This window comes from Apis florea, unplaced genomic scaffold, assembly GCF_048593485.1.
Source record: "Apis florea isolate Af1SG1 unplaced genomic scaffold, ASM4859348v1 contig_3036_pilon, whole genome shotgun sequence".
In the NCBI taxonomy this organism is placed as follows: domain Eukaryota; kingdom Metazoa; phylum Arthropoda; class Insecta; order Hymenoptera; family Apidae; genus Apis; species Apis florea.
The window spans coordinates 627,074-637,529 of record NW_028256694.1 but is presented as its reverse complement, the minus strand read 5'-3'; the positions used below and the strand labels follow the sequence as shown (position 1 = coordinate 637,529).

The 10,456-nt window shown below is 27.0% G+C and overlaps 1 long non-coding RNA gene across 1 annotated transcript; it reads right to left on the bottom strand.

Moving 5' to 3' along the window:
• Positions 1–6,585: 6,585 nt before the first annotated feature.
• On the bottom strand, positions 6,586–8,055 carry LOC105735697 (uncharacterized). Its single transcript, XR_015292057.1, has 3 exons — positions 7,899–8,055; positions 7,665–7,803; positions 6,586–6,941 (listed from the first exon to the last, which is right to left on the bottom strand). It is a non-coding gene; the product is annotated as an uncharacterized LOC105735697 (long non-coding RNA).
• Between the last annotated feature and the right edge of the window lie 2,401 nt (positions 8,056–10,456).

The window sequence follows — 10,456 nt, the reverse complement described above, 5'->3', positions numbered from 1 at the left end:
TTAACGCGTCTAAATTTTATTATTCCTCGAAATTTCCCTACTTTTATCTTTTAAGAAAAGATTTAATTTACTCAGGAAAGATAAATATTTTCACTAAGATCATCAAAATTTTGATATATGAAAGGAAATTATACGAACTAACAAAAAATAGATAAAATTTATTTTAAATCTAACCTATTATTTAGAAGACCGAAGGTAAAATAAACCTAACATTCAATGCCTTTTTTGTCGCTTTTGCAGAATTTACTTCTTCTCTTTTAATATAATATACTCATTTTTTGATAAAATATTTCAAAATTCCTTCCCCCTTTTTTTCATTCAAGTCCCTATCACTGATAAGATCTCTCGCACGAAAAAATTCAAAAAATTCAAAAATTCATACAAAAATATCAAAATAAATATGACTAATTATCCGACTAAGAAGACAAACTAATCAATTTAAACAATTGACTAATCGACTCACTTTTGCAACTGCAATCTAGTGATTGCAATCTGCTATTAAAATTAACAAATCAAAAGTAAACTCAAAAAATACACGGTTAAAAATCTGTATCTATTCATATACTTTACATAGGAATTAACGAATCAATCTACGATCAAAATGATCTATCTATAAAAAATATAATCGCAGCCAATTGGCTCATATTATTCGCTATAAAATTTATAATTGTATCGCATGATACAATTATGAATCGTATAGTAAATAATGATGATTTCCCAGGTCTCACCGGCGTGGAGGTTGCTGCGAATTGGAGACCCACCCTAACCACGACGTCTCCCATCCACCCTCCTTTTGCTCGACAAATTATTTACTCATCATCGAATAAATTCTCCCTTTGGTGCACGTTTGCAAAACGTTCAAATTTTTTGATCGTTGTGCGACACGAGCAGCAAACGGAGCTGTAAGAAAGATTTAATTTCCCGGCGCGGAAGACTAAATCTGAAAATAAAATCTGAAAATTAAGAGACTTTCTATCAATACATTTTTACATTTCCGTCCATTATGAAAATGAAAAATAATTGATAGTTAAAAGCGTGAAAAAAAAAAAGAGAAGAAAAATAAGCAAAAATAAGCATCCCCATAAAGCATTATAAACTACTTTGGCCATTATCTACTTATTTACAAGTACTACATCTACTTCGTTAACACCCTTCAAGTTACGCATGCACTTAATTCTAATCTTCTCTTCTTAATTCGATCTTCTGTTCCCGTAAAAAAAAACTCCTGAAACAAACTTAAATAGAAATATTATTAAAACATTTTAAACATTCATCGCATACAAACCTAAAATCTCACGTTCTCACATTCTTACTCTCATAGAAATTAAATATTTCGTTTATAAACCCTGTCTGTGTGAAAACAACGTAAGAGATATTTTCAGTCACAAGAATTTTCAACAATTTATCATACGAACAACACGTGGTCTGGGATAATGCAAGTGAGGAGATAGCAACGATGGCTAGTGATCGAAATCACGTAGCTATCGAGTATTAAGGATTTGATCGTTGATGAATGAGGAAGTTTAGGAATGGCAAGTGATCACGTTGCCTTAAAAAATGGAAATATTGTTTCCGGAAACTTTGAATCAGAGTAGGGAAGGCGAGCGTGCCTTTTTGATAAGAGAAAGAAGATTAAAAGACATCGCTTATAAATTTTACCCATCAGAAAATTACTGAATACTTCTTTCTATCTAACATAAAAATTTGGAAAATTTATCTTGTACCGAAGAAAAAGAAATGAGATATTCCGTTGAAGAAAGCTGGAGAATTTCTGAAACAGACTAAACGATAGGGATTAATAAAATTCAATAAATACGAATAATTAGTTTCTATCAAATGATGAAGATTATTTTATAATTATAACTCTTCTCTTCTATTTATTTTCTTCAAGTCGTATCTGTAACAAACTCAATCACTAGATCAATACTTGAAAACAAATTTACACATGTTATCAAAGTTCTTAAAGAAAAATCAAATTGTCAAAATATGTAATTCATAATTTCAAATGAAAGACGTTCATTGGTAAAAAAAAAAAAAGAAGTATATTTTTTTAACAGTATTTTTATTAACAAATACTCCTGACAAAGGGGATGCTGAAAAGAAAAGAACGACGAGAAGGTAATCAGAAGGATTACCAAAAATAATATTTATCCACTCAATGTAAACCTGAGCAAACCGTGAGTGGATCATCTTTTTTATTTCGCAACACTAATACATTAGATTCTCCAAAGAAAACGCGAAGAGTGCTTTATTATATTTGCAATGCAATTCTTGATTAATAACAAAATAAAATAAAAAAAAAAGGATAGAAAATTCGCGAAAGAACACCCTTAATAAGATGTTTCAAATATATTTACGAAACTCTAATAAACTAATTTATGCACTCGTGTCTTATTATACGCAACACTAACAGCGGAAGATCGCAGCCATATCAGAAGAGACTGCCGTTGTGCAACCACTTTTGTGCAGCACTTGCGTGCACTTTTGGTTGCAATGATCCAGGAGCAGGAACATTTCCACATTCCAAGTGGAAGTATGGGCAATTTGTAAAACGTAATGCTACTACAAAAAACGCGATCATTCGTCAACGCAACACTACTTCAAACAACGCGATTATTTCTCAACGCAACACTAATTCTTAAAGTGAATTTAACACAAAATTTATTATCATTCTATACATGAAAAACTATGTCAAATATGATATTAAATCGCAATTATTATAGAATAAATTCAAGTTTACTTTAACAAATTTAAAAAAATAAATAAAAAAATTAAAAAGTAAAAAGCAAACGCGGTTATTTCATCGCAACACTAATTCAACCCGTTATTGATCAATCGCAACACTAATAAAAAAATCGCGATGCCCATGATGACTGGATCTGGATGATGGGCCAGCATGCATATTGGCCGGACAAACACAACAACATTTACTACGTATTACTAAAACGAGCACAATGACAAAGTAGTAACAATGACTTCCCATCCTTTGGACCCAAAAAAGATCCAAAAGATGAGAAGCCATTCGTTGCAGCCCTCTTCTCGACAGTTTGTCGGGGCCTCTTCGGTCTTCCTCCTTCGGGCGCGATGCCCGCTGAAACTTAAATCTAGGCTCGAGATTCACTGATCGCAGATCAAAGAAAAAAAGAAAAAAAAAAAGACTAAATCGCGGAAGCTAAGTGCACATAGACGACCAACTATCAATTACGATCGTCGATCGTACACGTGCAGAATCTCGAGCGCAACGTTCGTTTCGAATTTACCTCGCGACCGCGACCGCGGGAAATTCGAAAAATCGACGAATAAAGCCAAATACGAATGGCATGCTCCATTCGCATGTTCCAGCTTCATCCTCGATTTTTCAAATTATATTTCCTGAAACAAGTTGTCACGCGAAAACGCGCCTACCCGACCAGAGACTGTGACAACCTGCCCGGCCCTACCTACTTATAATTAACAGACACACCAGAAGTATACTACCTATCCTACCTAACCCTATATTTAAAAAATGGCAAAACAGGCATACCAACACGTTCATTCTACGAATCTCACGCATAATACTCGGGCGCAAAAGCCTACACTAGGGAAAGCGTCCCGGGACGCCTCCGACACCCGAGCTTGGCACACAACTTGCACACTCTAACTTTACGTACCATTTTCCTGAAATCGACTGACGATGGCTAGTGACCATTGCGTGAAATGCGATAAAAACCGGTGTATATCTTAATTTTAATTGTGCTCTCCATTTCAATGAATGGATATGTCTTTTAAGGCAATTAAATTATTAAGGTTGCATGAAAATTTGATCACCATTGACCATTATTATAATTTGAAAGTAAGAATTATAATATTGCGTACAAATATTGTTGTTGAAAATTGTAATGATATTAATCGTGAATATTTTAAATATTTCAAGTTATATTGTGTTATGGAATGATAAATGAAACGACGCAATTCCACAGCCTAAACCACACACACATAATGTGGAAAGTACGTCGTGCACGATACACTAACGCATCGTCAGTCGCTAAAAAATGTTTATTAGCTTATGAACTAAGATCATCATGCCCATCGCCTCTCTCTCACCCAAGTAGCACTTGGGCACGTGAGTGAGATCCTGGCAATAGACATGGAAGGGGTTAAACCTGAAAATCCTGAGCTAGAAAGATAGATTAAATATTTTGTATCTAACGGATTAATAAACTTTGATTTTATATAATCTCATCATACTTTATCAAATTTTAATGACTCTACTTTACTTTATCAATATAATAAATTGAAATTTGAATATTTTAAATAAAAACTATTAATTAAAAAGAAATTTGTATGTATTTAAAAAATTAAATTATAATTTAATGATACAATTGACTCAACTTTAAATTTTATTATGAATGAAAATACCCTCAGGCGATTTTTTCATCAAAGCATATTTTTAAAAATAAGTATTCAAAATTAGTAGCTTTGATTTCAAAATCTGCCTGTCGCGAAATGTCTTCTTGCATATAATATTTCATATTTTTTCAGACGAGAATAAAATAAAATATAAATAAAATTACCATCTTTATTATCTTAAAGATCAAGTAACTATTTAACGCATTGAATGAAAATTTGAAACATTGAATAAAAATGATTATCATATCATGTATTTAATTTACATGTACAAATATTCATATATTTAGATATTTGATCTGATTTGCAAATATATCTATATTAAATATATTATAGTCGATTTAAATTTATATAATTAATTTGAAAAATTATTATTATATTTAAAAGCGCGATGTACAAGAAGACCTAGCCTAAACTAATAAATAAAACAATGGAAAACGTTACTACTCACGGGTATAATAAATACCCGTGGTCACTGTGCTCGTGCAAAAATCTACGTATACAACCAATCACTCGTGTCGATTTGGACCTTTCATCCTACGACATGATTGAGTGACCAGAGGAACCAAAAAGCATGCGACTCACCATTGATGCGAAGAATCTGCATTGCCACTGATGCCATTGATGGAAGTCGAGAAACTGGAAACTGTAATAAAAAGTGAAACATTATAATTTACAAATATGATAACAAAAATTGAAATTTAAAAGTTGGAATTCTCTAATGGTTTGTTTTTCATTAGAAGAATAAAAATTTAAATAGGAATAAAGATAATTACCTCTTCGCGTGATGGATGACCGCCTTATTTTCTTGAGAGAAGCACTGATTCTATCCTGTGCCGAAAACGAAAATTTAAAATAAAAAAATAAAAATAAGAAACTATTAACGCGTCCGTTATTTATGCTGTTTAATCGGCGAACAAGCACTGACTCTAATTTCACGTGTGATTATTATAATTAAATTTATTTAGAATTAATATTCTAAAAAACGAAATACGAAGCAAACACTGACTCTATCGATCACATTGCGCGTGATCATAAATACTATTGAAGAATATATCAGCAACTGTAAATAAAATATAAAATATTAGATGTAATTCTTTTTTTAAATACAATAGTCATAAAAATAAAATAATATCTTAAAATAATAAAATAATTGCATTTAATTTTAAACTTTAATAAAAAAAAAAATAAAGAATCAAATTTCTAATATGTATTAATGATAATAAAAATTGAAATTCTAATACAAAAAATTAAAATCTAAAAAATAAGAATGTGATAATTTTTCTTACCTCTTCGCGTGATGGATGACCGCCTTATTTTCTTGAGAGAAGCACTGATTCTACCCTGTGCCGAAAACGAAAATTTAAAATAAAAAAATAAAAATAAACTATTAACGCGTCCGTTATTTATGCTGTTTAATCGGCGAACAAGCACTGACTCTAATTTCACGTGTGATTATTATAATTAAATTTATTTAGAATTAATATTCTAAAAAACGAAATACGAAAGCAAACACTGACTCTATCGATCACATTGCGCGTGATCATAAATACTATTGAAGAATATATCAGCAACTGTAAATAAAATATAAAATATTAGATGTAATTCTTTTTTTAAATACAATAGTCATAAAAATAAAATAATATCTTAAAATAATAAAATAATTGCATTTAATTTTAAACTTTAATAAAAAAAAAAATAAAGAATCAAATTTCTAATATGTATTAATGATAATAAAAATTGAAATTCTAATACAAAAAATTAAAATCTAAAAAATAAGAATGTGATAATTTTTCTTACCTCTTCGCGTGATGGATGACCGCCTTATTTTCTTGAGAGAAGCACTGATTCTACTCTGTGCCGAAAACGAAAATTTAAAATAAAAAAATAAAAATAAGAAACTATTAACGCGTCCGTTATTTATGCTGTTTAATCGGCGAACAAGCACTGACTCTAATTTCACGTATAACTATTATAATTAAATTTGCTTAGAGCTATTGTGCTCTAAAAAAAACAAAAAAATACTGTTACGAATCAAACACTGACTCTACCAACCGCATTGCACGCGGTCATAATTGTGGGAAGAGGGGGATTTAGAAAAAAAAATAAAATACATCTATATGTATTTTCTTTTTTTTTTCTTATTGAATATTTGTTAAAAAAATAAAACTGTTATTTTTAAAAGAATGTCGTCAATTATTAAAATGAATAATATTTTATTCACATTATAAAATAGCATTTTAGAAATATTCGAAAATTTTTATAAATTATAGAAAATATGGCATAAATTCAAAATCTTTTTCACTATTATTTTAATATTTTCAAGTAATAATTTTCAATAGTAATTATGAATTACATAAAAATAGTATAAAAAACTATATACATACTATGAAATTAATAATTTAATAAAAAAAAAATATAAAAGTACTTACATACATCTTTCTCTAAAATTTAAATTTTACTTCTTCTTTATATGAAATATAAATTGTCATCATGGCGTCCATATTGAAAATCCATTTTCCCGCCTAAAGTAATTTCAACAATCAGCTACTTATCTGCACAAAAAAAATCAAATCATTAAAATAAATGTATAAAATGTATAAGATTAAACTTATATTAAAATAAAATGTATTAAAATAGAAATTTAACAACTCAAATCCTATTTTGGAAACTCATAATATGAGCTAGTATTAATTTTAATGATGAAAGAGACGAATAAAAAAAGGAATAAATTATGTCTCAAATAGTTATCATTAATATTTAATAAATAATTAAAGAAATTCATATTAGTGAAATTATAATAATAAAAAGAAGTAAAAAAAATAATTGTTAAATAAATATTATAAAATAAATAGATCATACACCTGAAACGAAGCGTCTAATTGTCACGAGTTTCGAGGACAAAATGACACCCCGCGCAACGATTTCGATATTAGAAATTAGGAAGGAAAGGAGAAAGAGTGGGGAGAACGCTCGACAAGTCGAAACATGTCGAGCGTAATACGAACGCAAAATATTTCTTGGAAAGACTGTTATAAGAAATGCTTTTAGCCTCGAGGCCTTAAACGTAAATAATCAAAGGAAGTATAGAATAACAACACACGAGTTGAACGTACAGATGACGCATTTGAAAAAGAAAAAACATAAGAAGTATGTGAAATATTTACGAGCAAATTGATATAATAATTCTAGCTATTTCCATCTCATAAAAAGATAAAATAAATTTATAATAACTATATATATAATAATTATCTCTATTAAATTAAATAAAATCTTACCATATTTGTACGAAAATCGTCCAATTATTTCTTCATCATCGTGTGTGTGTGTGTGTGTGTGTGTAAAACTATTATACTTTCGAACCATTCCATCTTCGAATTTCAAACATACGATAATTTGTCACAAACATATTTAATTCTGTAATAATAGTAATTAAACAAACACATATTAATTAAACAAATCTTTATAATCTATAATTAAGCTTAATATAATATTCTATCAATAAAAATTACACGTAATTATACACTTCTGCCGGCGAAACACGTCCTGTCACCACAATTTTCAACTGTAGACTAATATCATGCGCACTGTGATGCGCAGAAACTCATCTCGCCGTAGCGCACCGTTAGATCTTAGGAGCTTTCTGATTGGCTGAAATAAAATAGTTCTCTATTCAGCCGCGCGAAAATTAAAGTATAAATATATTATATTTTAATTATAGATTTATATATATTGAAATTTTATAAAAATATTTCAATTAAAAATATAATAATATATAGAATAAATAATAGATTATCATAATTATATTATGATTATCATAATATTATTTAAAAATTATCCAAATTAGAAAAACTAAAATATAATTAAACATTTAAAATAAAAATTCAAATTAAATTATACAAAAATATAATGTCTGTAAAAATAAAAATTTGTTCATATGCTTAGAATGTAATAACTTAAAAAAAAATTAAATTACTATAATAATTATTTGTTTCATAATCATTTACATTGTATAAATACAAGATTACAATTCAAAAAATGTTTTAATTGTTTCTGTATATGTATTTTTAATTTGTTCTTAAGTTTTGATCTATTATGTCTCATTTTTATAATAAAATCAGATTTTAATTCCAATCTATTAACGTTTAATCGTTTTCTACATCAATAATATCACATATAATACAAAAATAATAAGAAAATAAGAAATTCTTAAGCTTAAGCTAAAAGAACATTTCATATTACATCTATATATGTGATATAAGTCGCCTATGATTAAATTCTATTATCTTCTTTATCTAACTAAAAATTTTAATAGAATTTATCAATTTAATCTTTTGTATTGTTTTACTTTTGTATTGCATAAAAACATTTGTAATGGTATACTAACAATATAATATAAATAATAAAAATAAATTTACAAATAATTTAAAGACAAATAATATAAATAAATTTATTCAACTTTAATAACATTATAATATATTTTAAATCCATTTTTATAAAAATCTCACAAATTTATATTATTTTTATTATGTTATAATAATTTTTAATTCATATATTAACAAAATACAATATATATTTATGAAATATAATGCATATTTATGAAATGAATATTTATCAGAGAAAGGATGTCAAAGAAATTTTTTTTTTAAATTTGTTAACTTAACTAATCTTTATAATTGAATTGATAACTCCTACACTGATCAATTTATCATAGAGGGCATATCAACAGCTCTGATTTTTTACACGATCGATATTTCAGAACATATGATACAAAGTTTTATTAAATGTTAAGTCTATTTTATACTTCATCCATGATGAAACTCAATTTTCTTTATGAAAAATAAATAAAAATTTCATTATTTAAATAAATTTAAATCTAATATTTTATAATTTAATATTAAAATTAATTCATCAATATTTTAAAATTATAATTGTTTGTTTCATAAAAAATTATTTCAAACATGTACAGATTATTTATAGCAATAATTCTCAAGCTAATTGTATGCGCACCTATTAGTAACCCAAGATATGGCGTTCTTATGAATACCGTTATTGTTATCTTGAATTTCTGTTTGATATATTTTTATTGATTAAAATTTGTAAATTTTTTAATTGGTGATATGGATTTATAAAAAATCAACAGTTATTCACAATAATCATTATATACATATATATAGATGAAAGAAAAGATGATAATTTGTGAACAGATGTTTATAAGTTTGTTATACACGTTTTTAAAAATTGTCTATAGATATTTGCATATAAGATCCATGAATTAAATAATGGAGGTAATATATAGAGTGAAATCATAAAATACTTATTTCCTAATTATTATTATATTAATTAATATTATTCTTATTAATTTAATTTATATGTTACTATCAAATAGGTATATTATCTTGATATATAAATTAATGTAATGATAAGATAAATAATTAATTTCACAAAGTAATTTCTTTGTTGGAAATAAAAAAAATATATTTAAATACATGTAAATATAAATAAACTCTTTAATGCGTTATATAATTTCCACTTAATAGTAAATGATTTTATTAATAGTTCAATTATATTTTTAATCAACATAAATAAATTAATGAGAATCTACATTATCGATGAAACCATTCACTTGATGATTAATCAAGACGTAGTAATTCTGAAAATATTTGTATAATTTGTATATATTGAATGAAAGAAAAAACAATTCTAATTGTAAATTAACATGTACAGTTTTAAATTTTACTTTTTATCTTTATTTAATATATTGTTTCAAATGGTTGTTTCAGTTCTTCAAACATATAAACTTGAATGTTTTATCGATTTCATAACATTATGATATTGTTTATACCAACTGTAGACGTTATCCAATAGTCTGGACAGTCTTTGTCTTTTGTCAAAGCGCAAAACAAAAGACAGTGTCTGCAGACAATATTTGCATACATTATATTTATATGATCAACATGTAGTCGAATAAAAAAGTTTTGTCATTAAAGATTTACATTTAAATGACTATTTATGCAATAAGAACATTAAACAATATAGAAATTGTGGCAAAAAAAAGAAATGCGATTAA